The 15,646-nt window shown below is 45.0% G+C and overlaps 1 protein-coding gene and 1 long non-coding RNA gene across 4 annotated transcripts in view; one reads left to right on the forward strand and one right to left on the reverse strand.

Annotated features, from left to right (window-relative positions):
• LHFPL3 (LHFPL tetraspan subfamily member 3) overlaps nucleotides 1–15,646 on the forward strand; it is a 629,939-nt gene that overhangs the window by 494,397 nt on the left and 119,896 nt on the right. The gene's annotated exons all lie outside the window — the stretch shown is intronic.
• Nucleotides 1,142–3,795, reverse strand: LOC116665033. The gene is made up of 3 exons (XR_004321619.1): nucleotides 3,226–3,795; nucleotides 1,792–2,605; nucleotides 1,142–1,462 (listed from the first exon to the last, which is right to left on the reverse strand). It is a non-coding gene; the product is annotated as an uncharacterized LOC116665033 (long non-coding RNA).

Here is a 15,646-nt window from a genome sequence, read left to right on the forward strand (position 1 = left end):
CTTTCTAGTTTTGTGGGGGGTTTTTTTGTAGATGAGTTCATTAATGTCCTCTTTTGTCTTTCTTTCTTTCTTTTTTTTTTTTTTAGATTTCACATATGAGTGATATCATATGGTATTTTTCTTTCTCTTTCTGGCTTACTTCACTTAGTGTGATAATCTCTAGTTCCATCCATGGCATTATTTCATTCCTTTTTGTCACTGAGTAGTATTCCATTTTATAAATATACCACAGCTTCTTTATTCAGTCATCTGTCGATGGACATTTAGGTTGCTTCCGTGTCTTGGCTATTGTATATAGTGCTGTTATGAACACTGGGGTGCATGTATCTTTTCAAATTAGAGTTCCCTCTGGATATATGCCCAGGAGTGGGATTGTTGGATCACATAGTAAGTCTATTTTTAGTATTTTGAGGAATCGCTGCACTGTTTTCTATAACAGCTGCACCAAATTACATTCCCATTAACAGTGTAGGAGGGTTCCCTTTTCTCCACAGCCTCTCCAGCATTTATCATTTGTGGACTTTTGAATGATGGCCATTCTGACTGGTGTGAGGTGATACCTCACTGTGGTTTTGATTTGCATTTCTCTGATAATTAGCATTTTTGAGCATTTTTTCACGCACCTCTTGGCCATTTGTATGTCTTCGCTGGAGAATTGCTTGTTTAGGTCTTCTGCCCATTTTTGGATTGGGTTTTTTTTGTATTAATTTGTATAATTCTGGAAATTAAACCTTTGTCAGTTCCATTATTTGCAAATATTTTCTCCCTTTCCGTAGGTTGTTGTTTTGTTTTGCTTATGGTTTCCTTTGCTGTGCAAAAGCTTATAAGTTTAATTAGCTCCCATTTGTTTATTTTTGCTTTTATTTCTATTGCCTGGGCAGACTGCTCTAGGAAAACATTGCTAAGATTTATGTCAGACAATGTTTTGCCTATGTTTTCTTCCAGGAGGTTTATAGTGTCTTGTCTATTTAAGTCTATAAGTATGTTTAAGTCTTTTAAGCCATTTTAAGTTTGTGTGTGTGTGTGTGTGTGTGGTATGAGGGAGTACTCTAACTTCATTGATTTACATGCAGTTGCACTTGTGGACTTTTTAATGACGGCCATTCTGACAGGTGTGAGGTGATACCTGTTGTACTTTGGATTTGCGTTTCTCTGACATTGAGCATATTTTCATGTGCCTACTGGCCATCTGCATATCTTCTTGCCAAGAAGGCTTTTGATTGGCACAGATATCTGGAGGTGATTCTCCCCATCAAAGTCTAAAAGTGCTAGGGTCCAAAACTGCTGACTGAGAGACTTCATGGGCTTTGGGGGACAGAGCAGCAGGGGGGCTGGTCTGACAACTGTTATGGCAGCTTTGTGACTTCTCATGCGTGGAGACATGGTCCTGACAGGCAGCAGGTTAGAGCTCACTTGAGCAAGTGACACTGCAGTGCCCCTCTTCCACCATCTTTGTTTTCAGCTATCAAGGAATAAAGGAGACACACTGACTCAGAGATAGAAAATAATCTCCACATTTCACTTCCTCCAAGTTTAAGCCTCAAATACAACTTCCCCAAAATGCGAGACATACAGTCTACCAGCTAGAAGACTCAGCCCCTCACCTTTTGCTGGGAGTTACAGACCCTGGCTAGTTAGAATCCCCTAGCCCCTGAATTTTAATGCAGGCGAAATGAGATGAAAAGGAACTTCAGGGGTGGACTTGAAAGGAACCTACGGAGGAGCTACTGCATATTGCCACCTCCAGGCGCCAGGCAGGTTAAAACATTACCTCTGATCTTCATTACTTACCTTTCAGATCAGTGGTATCATCTCCATTTTATTTTTCAGATGAGAAAGTGAGGTTGGGAGGTGATAAGCAGTGGCCCAGGGTCACACACTGGTAGAGCAGCACTGGACCCCCGGTTTCTCCAACCGCAAGCACAGGACCCCAGTGCCTCACCCCTCCAGGCAGCAGAAGGCTTGGTGCTCTGGCCTCTGTGATTTGGAAAAGGCCAGGTCTACCTGCTTGTTTATGAGCTGCTGGTCTTGTCCAGGTCCCAGGTCTCTGACTAGGTACCAAATCCAGCATCCCTTCATCCCTGCAAAGCTCTAAGCTGGACACTGATCTGTACCTGCCACACCCTGGGGCCAGCTTTTCAAGGTGCTTTATCCATACCTCCCACTGGCCCTCACAACAGTCTGGAAGTAGGTGGAGCCAGACAGGTAACACTCATCCCAGGAGAGTCAGAGGTAAGCGCACACTCACACACACACACACACACACCCGCTGCCCGAGAAAGAACTGAGAGAAGAGCCCAGCTGCTTGGACAGCTGAGCGCCAGCACGGCATGCGTGGGAAGATGTTGTGCAGCTGAGAAAGTGAGGGTCTATAAACAGCCTTGCCTATTGCAGATGTGGACTGTAAAGCCCAATTACACAGAGCTGAATAGTGCTCTGTTAATTGCCCTTCATATTTAGCTCAGTGAATTTTTCTAATTGGAGCCCCTGACCTGCCCTGAAAAGAAATTAAGAATAGAAATGGCTTTGTGTTAGTGACTCCAGATCATAGTTTCCGTCGTTTCCCTTGACCTCCATTTGACTTTCCTCTCTTCATCTCAAAATCCTGTAAAATAAACAATGCAAAAATGACGGGTAGGGGGTTGATCTTCTGGCTGGAAACATTTCAATTTGTTCTTATGAGTGTATTGAATTTTGTTCTGGCCAAAGAAAATTGACTCTCCTGCTCCGTTTTCACAGAGCATCTGCCAACACCTGTGGTCACTGACCAATTACAAATAAAGCAGCACATTTAAAGCTCTGTGTTTGCATCAGTGACATCAAAGGTTATCCAAGATGCAAGCGCTGTGTTTTTAGGGTCTTCCCTCTTACACCAGCTCTTCAGTTGGGGTCTGTGTGGCAGAACCTCAGGACAGCTTATGGTCAGGATGGCAAGGGTGCAGCCAAAAAGGCAGCTGCCATCTCCCACGTCACTATCGCATGCCAGCCACCTCTCTCCAGTTACCACCATTCAGTTCTAACATAATCCTCCGGGGTAGGATTTACTGTCCTCATTGGAAAGGTGACAATACAGGCCCAGAGACATCAAGTAACTGGCTCAAGCTCACATAGCAAGTCACTGGCTGGGTCAAGCTTTGAACCCAGTTCTCTCTGATTCCAAAGCCCATTTTCTCCTCCTGCCACACTCCTCACTCCATCTCACTCGTGGGGGAATCAGGCACTGACCTTCATACATCTGGGATCAGTCACTCACAATAGGCAGGCAGCCCTGGAGAAGTTTCTCATTTTCTGCTGGGCAGGTCTCCTCCTGATGCAGACACATGTATTTCTCTGGGAGTCGGTGGGGAGCTCCATTTTTTAACTTAGTGTTATTCTTGGTCCTACTTTCTTTTTCTCACAATTCCATCTTTATCTTTCCTCCCAGCTTCTCTCTTTCTCCATCTCAGCTCCAAAATCACTTCTCAGCTTCCCTCTTTGTTGACTTCTTGCCCAGTCAAGTCCTGCATGAATGAGGTTGCATTTAGCTAATTAGTCGCTTAAAATGTACCAGATCACCCACTACATGTCAGGAAGACAAGAAAACCAGTAAGCCCCAGCTGCAGCTGGAACACAAAGGGGAAATGGCTGAGCAAGCCTGTGGGGGCCAGGAGAGCTTCCAAGAGTAGTTTCCACATCCAGGATAACCTATCCTCACACCAAGAGAATCCTCTACAAGCAAAAAAACAGAGGTCTCAGAGCCCCTTTTTGGATGTGCTTATGTTCATTCAGGAGGAGGAGGATGTGCAGTGTTCAGGATCCCAGACTGGAGAGCAGCCGAACTGCCTACGATAAGATTCCAGGTCCACCACCTGCTGGCTGTGGAACCTTGGACAAGTTTCATTACCTCTCCACACCTCCCCTTTTCCATCTGCAAAATGGGAATATTAAAAGTACTTGCCTCTTGGAATTTTTGCATATGTTTATAAAGTGCCCAGGTCATTGCCTGGCACAAAGTTAGCAGTCTATAACCGTCAGCTATTCTTCTTCACTCAGTCGACAAACATTAGTCGAGCCCCCCTGTGCAAACGTTCTATGCAGGAGACAGCCCTACAGCCAAGAAGCAACCTCACTCATAGCTAACGGCATGGAGTTTGGTTTTGCCCAGATCAAAGGCAAATCCCAGCTACTTACCAATCCTGTGACCACAAGCAAGCCACCTCCCATCTGTAAGCCTACCTGCACGTCTGTAAAGTGGGAATAGTGGTATCTGTCTCCCAGGGCAGGGGTTACAGGTGCAGGTGTATGAAGGCTCTCAGCCTAGAGCCTGCCTCACTCGTGACAAAAGCAAAATAAATGGCAACTGCTAATGTCATCGCAGGCACTGTCCCAGGTCCAGACAACTGACTTCAGGGAGCTTTCAGCCAGGAGGGGAAGCCCAAGTGGGAAATTCTACCAGCCCTGAAGCAGAGTGGCCTGGGACAGCAGGCACTTCACCGAAGACTGACAGCCTGGTTTATGTATGGAGGAAAGAAGCTCGGGGCCATTTCCTTAAGGACTCTGACTTCCTCTAGGATGGCCTCCCCGAGATATATGCAACCTGGAATGTAGGATCTGGATGTCTGGAGCCAGGTGTGAAAGATGGACAGCATCGTGAGAAGCATTCTAAAGAGAAGGAAAGGATCTCAACTGTGACCCCTTTTTCTCACCAAATCGTGAGACCAAGAGGCACTATGTAGACAGCGTAGATGTACCTGGTCCCGCGAGGCCCCGGTTCTCTAGCTCATAGTGGGACAGGAGCAGATAATAGCCCTGGACTGAGGTCAAGGTTCCCTTCGGCACCCCAGTACTTGACAAGGGTGTTCTAATCCGTTTAATCGCCCATGCAGGTTGAAGCACTGGGCTGCTTCTACTTTTCAAAAGAAGACAAAGTAGATGTGTGTGTGTTACATGAATATTTCTGTCAAGTTTATCTGGTCTTCAACTCATCTTCCTAAAAGGAATGTGTTTCAAGTAAATAAGCTGTTACTAAGATTATTTTCAAAGAAAAACAATGGCAGACGATCCTATTGAGGAAAAGAAAAAACTGAAACTGGTTTGTTAATTTTTTCAGTTCTGATTTTGAACAACATATGAGTGTGCTCATACACTCCCACGCACACATTTTATTTATTTTTCTGCACATTTCCGAGGGCATTTCAGGTACTGACAGCCAACTGCCTCCACCCACTGTTTGCCTTCAAAAAGTGGGAGATCTCAGAATGGGAGGCATGGCCCCTGGCAAGAGTTTTAATTGTGCCCATTTTAGGAAGCCTGTCTTGACCATCAGGTATATCCGTGGAAGAGAAGGTAGGGAGGAGAGAGGGGTGGGTGGTTCCACAGGCACCAGGAGCTCCCTAATGGAAACTAGCCCTTGGGGTCTTCCTTCACAGACAAGACCACTGGTGAGCAGAAGTTCACCCCAGAAGTGGAATAGGACTCTCCCCACAAGTGTCATCCATCTAGAGCTAGCAGCAGCTCTAATCTCATTTCTCTAATTCTCCTTATTATTAGAATGTTCAAAATATTAACCTCACTCTGGATATTAAATTAATTTGGACAAATCACAATTGATGCTAATTAGCTGTACTGCAGAGCATTTCCTCTTAATACTACAATTCACAATTGCACATAATTGCAACTTAATTTATTTGCTTTAATTAATGTTTGACATATATAAAATGAGATGGGAGAGATTTTTCAAGAGTGTCTTTCTGCTGACAGTGTTTTTGTGCCTAAAAGGAAGCCTTTTTCTGTTAAGGTAGTTCTTTGTTATGTTCAAATGAGTTGGGTTTCAAGAAGCTCTGAGAGTCATAATACAAACAAGTTAATTCATGCTCATTTGTCACCCCTAGTCCCATGACATTAAACCTCTGTAATTTGATGCTTCTTGCAGAGAATAATATTACATGAATTGTCCTCTCAGTCTAGAAGGTGAAATGCCCATTCCCCATAATAGGGCAGGCCCAGGGCCAAACTGTGCTGTCAGAGTTCATCTCTGATGCTCCTCCACGTTCCTTTCTTTGACCTCCCCCCTTGTCATCTCCCCGCTTGCCCACCCCCAGATTGTCACACCTGGCACCCTCCCTCCAGCTCACCGGATCTAAGCCAGCTCCACCCTTCCTGGCCTGAGACCTTCAGAATGTACTAGTCCTGAGTTCTGGCAAGTCATTAGATCTGTCACCTGACTGATAATAGCTCCCAGATAATCCCAGATAATACAGCTTCATTTCAAGTGAGGGATGTTTAATGGTGATGGAAATGTTACTTGTTAGTAGCAGAGACAGATTTTTCTGACTTCAACAAGCCTTTTAAAATTCCTTAAATTACGTGACAAACAAACAAAAAGATCACAACTCCAGACCCTCAATAAAGAGAGGCAGGAGGGTCCCCAGTCTAGTTAGCTGCTGATTCAATGCTTATTTCAGGTATTTATCAGTCACTCTGTGTGTCCCACATTGCACCAAATACTAGAGCTAGATGAAGTTACTCTCTATTTACAAAACTTTCCCCTCTCCACTCTCCCCCAAGTCATTTGAATAGAATTAAGATGAAAAAGAGGGACCAGTGGGGTTTGAAGTTAAGAAAAAGAGCTCCCAAAGAGTTCAGTATCTTAGGATTCTTTTAAAAATGATATTAATAATAGTTACGTGAAATAATGTTTCTTAAAGGTATTTCATTTTGGATGAAGCTTAAGCTTCCTCCCAGTAGTTGAGTACATGATGAATTGTATTATAAGTAAGTCTATTTTTAGCCCACGAGTGCTTTGGCAGACAGGCTGTTAAAAATAGAAGCAGGCCTAATAGAGTAGAGGAGATGGGAAGCTTTTCCTTACTGATGAAAGAAAATGAAGCCGGTTCTCTGAGCCTAAATGGTTGGGGAAAAGGTGTGTGCAACTGTGTGATCACGTTAGAAGGCCGTGGCTTGTAATTTGGAAATTAGTGTGTCGGTGAGACAGAATATGAGTTCTGACGCGAGTTGCCTGGAAATGCTCAGACTCAGGGAGTCAAGGGCTTGCGTGTTTGATTAGGTGACGGGCGCCTTATTTTAAGAATCCGATTTGGGTCCTGCGGAGCCAGGACTCTGTTCATTGACTGTTCTCCCCGCGACTTCTCAGTAAAACAGGTTAGCGGCCACCAGGGGGCAGCAAAGTAAGCCCATCCCAGAGGAACGTGTGCTCGTCGCTGAGTCATTGCCGCTTGGTGATCATCACAGCTTTCTTTCCCTTTGAGCTTTCAGGCCCCGACCGCGCCTTTCAGCAATGCAGCTCGGTGGGTGAGCGCATGGATTTGCGGTCAGCCAGACAAGGTTCAGACCTGGCTCTCCCGCTTAAAACCGTTGCGGCCTCTTTAACCCACAAACAGGGATTATAAAGTACCGCCCTCATTAGGCAGGTGATAAGAATTAAACGAGACAGTGTCTGGAAAGTGCTTAATACCTATCCCTTGCCTGGTGCGTCATAAATGCTCAGCGCCTCAGTCCACCCTGGAAGCTGTAAGCGGGTTCGGGTGCTAACAACAGCACAGAGAAGGCATTAGCTTCCTTCCTTTCCCTTCCATTCTGGATTCTCTTCGCCTTCACTGTCTCCTTCCCCAAGGACCCCCCCCGAGACCTTCTTCATCTCGGTCAGTTCAAAAGTCTTCATTCTGGCAATCTGCCAAACATGTTCTCCACAAATATACCCAACGATCCCCTAAATTCTGTTCAGTCCTCTCTATCCCAGTATTTCCCTCGGGTTCACAAGCCACCTGCATTAGAATCATCCTCACCCACGAAACGGGAGTTTCTGGGGATGGAACCCAAGGCTCTGCATTTTAATGAGCTTCCCAACTCAATCTTATGTGTGATACAGCTTGAGAATCTCTGCCTTATTCCTAGAAAGATTTTTTTTTAATAGAGGATATAGTACAGCTTGATCTCAACCAGCTGTTAGGAGGGAACTTAGCTGATTATCTGATTAAAGTAATTCACACTGAACGTGAAGAACAAATAAACTCCCTTTTCAGGAGAATTTGCATTCTGACATTTTGCAAGCTGTAATGAATTTTCAATCAGTGAAATGTCTGGAATGGATGTTTAAAGAAAAATGACCTTGCATGTGACCCACACCTCAGGGGAAGCCTTCATTTGCCCTAGAATCACCTGAAATTCAGCCCCACGCTTGCTGACTGGTGGAGAGGAGGGAAAAGAGGAGGAAGTGAAGTGGAAGGCAAAGGAAGAATGGGACATGGAGGAAAGGTTAAGAGAGGAGTTGGGGGGGGGCAGAAAGGAGACCCCTCCCAAATGTCCCCACCCCCACAGCATTCAGTACTTCAAGCTTATCCAAGTGTAGGATGTACTCATGTGGAAAGGACTCAGCCTTTCCACTCTATCCCAGAGATGATCACAACTGACACTTCTGTTTTATTTGCTACTCACTTTAATTTTTTAATGCGAAGCTGCCCAGTTGCCCAGTCTAGTGTGAAGACCCAAGGATGCAATAGCGCCTTGCTTCTCTTTGTTGCTCCCAGACCACTTCTTCTCCCTCTGAAGGTGCATACGGCACAGGCTCCCATTCTTGGGCTTCCTCTATTTTACAACCCCTGAGTGAATTCTTCCTAGCTCACAGTATTAAATACCATCCGCACAACTGATATTTCCTAAACATGTGTCTCCAATACCACCCTCATCCTTGCTGTCCAGATCCTTACGTCAGACTGCCTCCTCGTTGCCTCCACCTAGATGTCTAATAGGCAGCTCAAACTTTAACACGTATAAAACTAAACTCCTGATTTTCCTCCAAAATAATCTGTTTCTCCCCCAGTGTTCACCATCCCAGTGAACAACATCCCACTCCCCCAAATGGATCAAAAACTTCGAAGTCATCCATGAGTCAGTCAGCCTCCCTCCCTCTCCCTCTCTCTCCTCCCCTTCTCCCAACCCCAATACCCTCTTCATCCAGCCTATCACCACATCTCGATGGCTCTGCCTTAAGAGTGCTTCTTGAATCTGACCCCCTGTAACCACCTCCACCTCTAGCAGCCTGGTCCGAGAGCATACCTTCTCACCCAGTCCACTTCGCTGCCTCCCAACTGTCCTCCCTGCTTCCATTCTCACCCCTACAGTCTGGTGGCCACATATAGCCTCTGTTGAGCTTTTTATGACATAATTCTCACTGCCTCCCTCCCCTTTTTCTTACCCTCTGAAGACTTCTCATCACTGTAAGAATAAAATCAGACACCTTACTGTGGTCTGGGTCCCACAGGACTTGCTCCATCCACTTTGCTGACCTATCTCCTATCTCCAGCTTCCCTCTGCTTCCTCCTGCCTCTGTTTCACTGATGCCTCCACCCAAAAAGTGGAGAGCCCCAAATATCTTGTTCCCTCACTTCGTGCAGAGAAACCCTCCCTGACTGCCTGCCCCAAAATAGCAACTCTCCTCTAACCCTGATTTCTTCCTCTTCATAGCACTTAAGTATCTGATATATTACAGTATATATTTACTTGTTTCTTGCCTACCTCCCCATTGGATATAAGCTCTATGAGAGCTGGGACATACTCTCTTCTGTCCACCGCTGTGTCCCCAGTGCCTGAAACAGTGCCTGATGCATCATATATGCTCAGTTCATATTTGTTGATTGAAGGAAGCAAAACTAAGCAAAAGTACAAATGTTAAGTAAGGATGGCTACTGACAGGGGGCTTCAAGGTTACATTGAAGGTCTCATTTATTAGGAGAGTTGGGGAGAGGCTGGAGTATCTAGTTCCTCCCCTATGTTATTTGATGGTGTCTATTCGGATAAGGCATGTCCCTGTTTCATTGCCTATTTCAGTAAGTGGTCATTTCTGGAGTTCTGGACCTCCTCTTTGCACACATAGAAAATCTGTTCTTTATTCCACATTCTAAGCACTCAAAAATTATGTATTCATAATTACCAAGTCACAAACTCAGCTTTTACCCACTTACTGTCCATAAAACAGAGCTAATGAGATTAGGCAATAGGAAGCTTTTCTATTACAGAATTATATTAGTGGGGTTCTCCCGGGGGCTAAGCTGTTCCCTCTCTGAAAGTTAAGCACATTCCAGAAATCACATTAAAACTCTTTCAGGCTTCCCTGGGTCTCAGGGGTCAATGGAAGGGAAGCCTGATGTAGCTTCACAAAGCAGCTTCTGAATCTCGACATTTAACTGTGGATGGAGAGTCTGCTTTGTGACTTTCTTCCCGTGGGTTAAAGTCAAGAAATCCATAGTATTTTCTCTTTTCCTGCCAAAGCTTGTTATGCTAGCAGCCGTCTCCCCATAAATTTCCCCACAGAGATGGGCTTCAACTTCCACTAGAGGAACATCAGTGTCAGCTCCACAGGGCAGAGCAAAAGGCAAAACTGATTCCTTCATAGGAAACCGTTGGAGTAAAGGAAAGGTGACTAATGTATTCTGTACGATCTTAGTTTGAGTCCCCCATAAGCAGACCCTGAAACAAGGAGTCATGTGTAAGTAGTTTGTTGAGGAAGAGATCCCAGGAAACACTGGTGGGGCATGAGAAAGGGAGGTGTGGGGGCAAGGGGTCAGCCCCAAGTCACTACTGGAGTTCAGTCCTGCCAGAGGGCCCGCGGAGTCCAGGGGCAAGAAGGGGGTATGTGTACCTCATTTCTCATCAGTCCCTGACTGAGGACTGCTAGAGTAGAGGACTTCATTCCCTGGCACTGCTGGTCTGCCCTACAGGTGAGCAGAGAGGGCTCCGGCATCCAGAGAAAGCCCTCTGGCAAACAGATGCCAGGTGGGCAGTTGGGCACGGGTCCAGTGGACATGGAAGAGCCCCAGAGGAATGCGGCAGAGAACTGACAGCCTCTGCTATCAATGTTGGTTTTTGCAGTGAGAGAACATAGTAAATTGTACAAGATGCAGAGATTGTATGGAGGAGGCAGCGTGGGGTACAGCAGGACTTTTCACACAAGATTCCTTGAATCCTTGGAGAGCTGCAGAGATGCAATATAGAGGAGGGACAGGCGAAGAAAAGGCTGGGCAGAGTGGGGTTCTGGGCCCTTGATGGGGGCAGCTGCACTCAATTCTGTTTCATGTGCAGAACTGGCATTCCTAAAAGATGGACCTGGAAACAGCTTTCCAATGGAAAAAAGGAGAGAGAGAGATAACTTAGTGGAGAAGGAACATCACTCTAGGTCAGAAAAATTCTAATCCAAATCTTCCGCTAAATAGCCGGATGCCTTTGGGCAACTTTCATCTGTCTGGGCCTCCGAGTGCTTACCTGAAAATGAATAAATAAATAGAGGGCTTGGCCTTGTGGACCCCAGTCTTGGTCTGTTAGGGCTGCATAACAAAATACTAGAGACTGGGTGGCTTAAACAGTAGAAGTATGTTTTCTTACGGTTCTGGAGGCTAGAAGTCCAGGCTGGTGTGATGTCTCCTGAAACCTCTCTCCTTGGCTTACAGACGGCAGTCTCCTCGCTGCATCTCACATGGCCTTTTTTCTGTGCATGCACACCACAGGTGTCGCTGTTTCTTCTTGTCAGGATGCCAATCTTACAGGATTAGGGTCCCACCCTTAGGACCTCATTTCACCTTAATTACCTCTTTAAAGGCCATGTCTGCAAATCCAGTCACAGTGGGGATTAAGGCTTCCACATCTGAATTTTGGAGCATACAAGTCAGTCCATAACAGTGCCTAAGGTTTCTTTCAAGAAACCTCAGAGATTGGCTGAGCGTCTGCTCTGCGCTGGGCCCTGCTCTGGATGCTTGAGACACACAGGCTCATCGGAAGCAGCCTTCGCACTCCCAGAGCTCCCTGTCTGGAAGGACGAGGCAGGCTTAGCTAAGTGATGACAGGTGTGAAATGGGCCTTTTGGTCAAAAGAGAGAAGGAAGTGAGCAGGAAATGCCTCCCGGAGACGTGATGAAATTTGAGACACGCAAGTGTGTTCAGCACTTAGAGAACTGAAGGACAGGCATTTCGGCAGAAGGGGCAGAGCCCTGGAGGGCCCATTCCAAGACCCCCCAGGTCATAATCAGGAGGCCAGAGCACAGTCTGAAGTGGGGGCCCATGAGGTGAGGCTGGAGTGGTGAGGCCACACTGGGCCTCCTAGGCCACGCTGAGCAGGTGGACTTACTTGACCGCACAGAGCCACCTGTAACATGTTCTAAGCGGAAGAACAGTCCATTCACTTCTGCATGATAAAAAGCCCTAACATTGTGCAGTTCAGCTGGTCTCTGACTCTCCCTGTCCACTGTGTCATTTGTGGCTAACTGACGGCAGCCAGTCAGTGATGGATCACACGTTTACTAAATGCATTAGCTCCTGGTTACTTCTCTAACAGGGGCTGAGGGGTGTGTGGTGTGTTGATTAGATTTTGATTATAAATTGCCTTCTGAACTCTGCAGTTCACTTCCCTTTGGTCTGGAGAGGAAGCATACCTCACACTTAAATGTCTTATTACGTTACGACAGACACCCATATGCACAATTAGATCCAGGCCTACTAAATTTGTGGTAATAAATGCATATAAAGCCTCATGATCTTGAATGCTCTGCCTGCTAAAGACTCACTTGAGACCATAGGTCCACATTCTGAGAAACAAAAGCTCACCACTTCCTGGGGGAGAGAAGGAATTTGTCGTTTTAAAGAGCTGTGCCTCACTGTGATTTCACAGAAGCTTGTAGAGCAGTTAGAAAGAAGAAAGGGGAACATCAGTTGGGCTTTAATAGCTAATTATTAGTAAATTCCTTCTTAATATCACTGATTCCAGCGCTCTCTGAGAGATTTTCAAAAGACAGTCCCTTCCTTATCGTAAATAATATGCTAAAAGAGGACATGCATTATTAAATAAAGCACTTAGATATATGAATACAAGTATATCAATATACATTGTCCAGGCAATATGATTAAAAACAAAATCTTCCCCCAACCCAGAAAATATCTCCATAAAGGTAGTAAAAAAAGAAAAGGGTTTTATTATTGAATAAGCATTAAACTACAATGTGGTGCACATCACAGGCAGTCTGCAGACCAAATGAAATTTTACCTTTTTGTAGGACCCAGCAGATACAACCCATCACATACCTGTTTCCAGGATAAATAACTCTTCCTCAAGAGGACTTGGCAGCACCATTCATTATAGACAGATTTACCTGGTTAATAAAGGGGGACCATCTGTGTCAGTTCATTGATTTTATACAAAAGAAAAATAAACTTCTCTTTATGACAGAGAGTTTTGCGCCTGGGAGCAAGGTGCCCACTGGAGTTAGGCTCCTGCCCTCCAAAAGGAACTGGGAGACTGGGGTGCCGGCTTCCTCGATGTTTGCATTTCAAAGAGATGGCTCCCAGGTCCTTTTGAAAGATGTTCCTGGGTCACAACACTGCCAAGAGCCTCTTTCAGTTTCTAAAAAATTTTACACACATTTCAAAGAAACAGAGAAAAAACTTACAATATATTTCTAATGCTCTAAGAAAAGGGAGAGGGTAAGGGGAGTTTTCAACAGGGAGAATTAAGGCTCTTATTTTTACTTTTTATTTTTCCTTACAATTTCGAGGTAAAAATCTAACCCCAAATCATAATAATCATTTTTAGAGCTTAAAGGTGTTGGCTTTATTTTTTTTTATTGAAGTATAGTTGACTTACAACATTGTGTTAGTTTCAGGTGTATGATAATAATCACTTTAGCTACAGGAATAGTTATCATACCATAGTACTTGCTGTGTGGTAACTTACTTAAAGCGTACAACGCCTCTGTGAGCAAGGCTAGTCTTATCCCCATTTTACACAAGAGGAAACTAGGACAGGTAACGCGCCCAAGGTCACAGAGCTACTAACTGGCAAAGGTGTAGTTCACACCCACTCTGTCTCCAGTGTCCCCAGTCTCAACCATCTCAGGGAAAAGTAAATGCTTACATGATTTACTAGCAGCTATTTCTGGAATGACACAGTGCCACTTATGCTATTCTGCATTTAAAACAGAACAAAATGCAACACAGCCTGCCAGCATTTATTGAATTCTTCCCATCTGCCAGGTTTGCTCATTAAGTCATAAACAGCTTGTAAGCATCGTCTCAGTCAATCACTGGGACAGCCATGGGGAAGGGTAGCCCCATCTTTCAAATGAAGCTCAGAGATGTCCAAGAACTTCCCGAGAGTTACCCAGTGGTGGGATTAGGACTCAAATCCAGAGAAAACATGTATTTGACCAATAAGTTATATACTTACAAGAAAATCAGGAACCTTTATTATCAGGGGTTGCCAGGTGACTTCAAGGTCGTGTCTGGAGAATAAGAGAAAGTCTGTGAAGCCGACCTTGCTGAGAGCAAGAGCACATCTGGGGCAAGACAGGTGTAGACAGGAGCAAGGACCAAGAAGTGCTGTTATCCTGGGTCGTGTCTCCTGAGCAGGAAGGTGAAGCAGCCTAGGGGAAGATGTGTGAGGCTGAATATTCATTGCCACAGACAGAGGTGAATATTTATTTTGAGAAGCCAGCACATGTTTGGGTTCCATCATTTGCAGTTTCATGTGTGGCAATACTCAGATTTGGTTTTGCTTTTATCTATACTTTTAAAGGACTGTCATGACCACAGAGTGAAGTGTTAGTCATGAGCTAGTTCATGAGTGGAAAGGCAATACAATGAGGAAAAGTTTTGTAATTTCTATGCACAGAAGAGTGCATAGAAGTAACTAAACTGGGGATGGCACAGCAAGATGGCCACCCAACCTGTGAGTTCTTGTGAAATGCACCAAGATTGAGGACATTCTCCTCCTGTGATGGGCAGGTCTTTGGGACTTCAGTATTAAAAGCCTTTCATCCTGTGTGAAGTATGGAATGGCTCCCTGTTAACAATGGACAGTGAACACTGTTAGGATTACTAAGTCAGCACCCACATTCTGTTCCCCACATGCCTGGGGAAGGCCTACCAAGTAGTTGTCCCTGTTTTCTTGTTTTTGATAGAGTCTACAGTATTCCTTAGCGGGGACAAGAGGAGGAAGGAGAGAAAAGAGATGTTCATGAGTAACAATCAAAATTTCTCCTCATGAATTACTTTCTAGAAAAGGCCACACGAGATAGTGTCATGCCCGACGCGGAAGCAGGATTGTCCGTTGCACACAGGAATGGTGCGAGGTCACCAGGACTTGATTCTTAGGCCATTTTCTGCCTCTTCTCAGCAAGGAAGATCTACAGATCTACATGAGTAGCCAGAAGAGCAGTATTAGCAATTATCCTCGGACTCTCCTGTGTTCAAATCAGTATGTCAGATGGAAATGGTGTTAGTAGGAAACAGCAAAATAGAGAGAGCAGAAGGCAGAGAATATAGAGCCTAGAAAAAAAGAAGAGGCTGGGGGAAGGAGGGAGGAAAGAGAATGTGCTAGGACTGTCCCAGGTTATCCATTTTTCATTTCCTAGCTACCTTTCTATGTATTTATACTAAAAAATAGTAATAATTATTGTTACAACCAAGTGATAAAATCTCTCTCGGGCTCAGGATGAGGGACCTCCCTCCCCCACCTCTGTCCAGCTCTTTAATGGAGGTGGAAGAAATGGAAAGCTCCCAAAAAGTCTCCGTGGATGTTTCAGTTCACTGAGTACCTTCACCATTCTCTTGAGACTTGCTTTGCCGAGTTTTTCATAGATTCCTGTGATTGGTTGGTTTCATCCATT

This window comes from Camelus ferus, chromosome 7 (genome assembly GCF_009834535.1).
Source record: "Camelus ferus isolate YT-003-E chromosome 7, BCGSAC_Cfer_1.0, whole genome shotgun sequence".
Taxonomy (NCBI): Eukaryota; Metazoa; Chordata; class Mammalia; order Artiodactyla; family Camelidae; genus Camelus; species Camelus ferus.